This window comes from Hibiscus syriacus, unplaced genomic scaffold, assembly GCF_006381635.1.
Source record: "Hibiscus syriacus cultivar Baekdansim isolate YM2019G1 unplaced genomic scaffold, ASM638163v2 tig00112230_pilon, whole genome shotgun sequence".
Taxonomy (NCBI): Eukaryota; Viridiplantae; Streptophyta; class Magnoliopsida; order Malvales; family Malvaceae; genus Hibiscus; species Hibiscus syriacus.
In genome coordinates, this window is record NW_024063275.1 from 2,348,751 (window position 1) to 2,350,714 (window position 1,964).

A 1,964-nucleotide genomic window follows, 5' to 3' on the forward strand; every position below is an offset into this window, starting at 1 on the left:
TATTAATTTTATCAATTCAAATTAAACCATAAGAACCATCCATTATTTATTTATTATTACATTTCTAATATCTAAAATTCTAGATTTTATTAAATCCAAAACTGCAATAAAAATGAAAGAGAGAGAGAGGATGAATAGGTTTCCTTTACAGCAGAAACCACATTAAATCCAACGCGGTTTTGTGAGGCAGGGGAGGCATTTGCGTAGCTGCTGAGCTGACTTCTGCATTTCAGTTAATTAATGCCCCCTTTGTTTTTCTTTGGAAACAGGGACATGGAACATGCTCTCCTTTTTAACCTTATATATTCCCAACCCACAAACTTTGCCTTTAAGCTAACACAAAATCCCATACAATCAGTTTCTTGTTATTGTTGTCGAGGATTGATAATGGGGAGGCCACCTTGCTGTGATAAAGCCGGTGTTAAGAAAGGGCCATGGACTCCTGAAGAAGACATCATCTTGGTGTCTTATATTCAACAACATGGTCCTGGGAATTGGAGGGCTGTTCCAACCCTTGCAGGTTTTGTTTTTTAATCTTTTGGGTTAAATGATGATAAAGCAAATGCAATTGTATATAGTAAAGTTAGTGATGAATCTTTGTTTGTTTTGTCTGGGTTTTTGTTTTACCAGGGTTGCTCAGATGTAGAAAGAGTTGCAGGCTTAGGTGGACTAATTACTTGAGGCCAGGGATTAAAAGAGGTAACTTAACAGAACATGAAGAGAAAATGATAATCCACCTTCAAGCTCTTTTAGGCAACAGGTAATTATCTACCTTTTGCTTAACCAGTTAAGTGTGTTTTATTGTGGGTTCATATGTAATGTTGCAGATGGGCTGCAATAGCATCTTACCTGCCTCAAAGGACAGACAATGACATTAAGAACTATTGGAACACTCATTTGAAGAAGAAGCTTAAGAAACTCCATGGCATTGAAGGTTATTACTGCAGAGATGGGTTTTCATCAGACCATATTTCCAGAGGTCAATGGGAGAGGAAGTTGCAGACTGATATAAATATTGCTAAGCAGGCTTTATCAGATGCATTGTCCCCTGAGAAATCAAGTGATTTAACTGAGTTGAAACCCCGTAATGGGGGCAATTATGCAAAACCAGAAGGGTATGCATCGAGTATTGAGAATATAGCTAAGATGTTAAAAGGGTGGATGAGAAAGAGTCCATTAAATCCTGCCTCAACAGGCTCTAGTGAAGGGACTGATGATCATTCAAGGAAGAAAGAAGAACAAAGGTGCAGCATGGAAATGAATGAGGCTTTTGAGTCGTTCGCATTTGAATCTTTTGATTCTTCTAACTCTGATGATTTCCCACAATCTATGTCAATGTGCCGGATCTTGATCCCCAAGCAGGCCAACTTTCATTGCTTGAGAAATGGCTTTTTGATGACACTGCAAATCGAATGCCAACTCAGTGATGTCACATTAGATGAAAATCCTTTTTTCCCCTAAACGGGGGACTTGAGTTCTTTTGGGGATTATTTGATCTTGTCTTATTTTTTCATAGTCAACCCTCTTTAGTGGTAGAACCTGTTATTTAAATTGTACGATTGTGATATAGCGAGTGTTATTATAATCATTGCAAATACTATGATCGTATAATAATAATTTTAGATGATACTGTTATTGCTACATAACAAATGTTATTTTAGTATAGGACCACTTTATAAATCCCTGGTAAAAAAGAAGTGTAAATTTCCACAATATTTCGCAAATGTCTCTTTTGTTGTTAATAAGCAATTTCTGCCTTGAACCCTGTATCTCTTCTCGGACAATGGTTTACCAGCTTTGTAAAATCTTGAATTCGGAGTGTTACTCAAATTCGAATGAGTTTTACATACAACTACATGCCAATATGAGTAAAATAGTTTGGAGAATTTACAAAGATTATATTTCCATTAAGACTAGAGGGGGGGAAAACAAGAATTAAATGAATAGACAACATATTAATAGCA

General features: G+C 36.4%; 1 pseudogene; it reads left to right on the forward strand.

Annotated features, from left to right (window-relative positions):
- The first annotated feature begins 302 nt into the window (after window positions 1–302).
- On the forward strand, window positions 303–1,542 carry LOC120176150 (annotated as a pseudogene).
- Window positions 1,543–1,964: the final 422 nt, after the last annotated feature.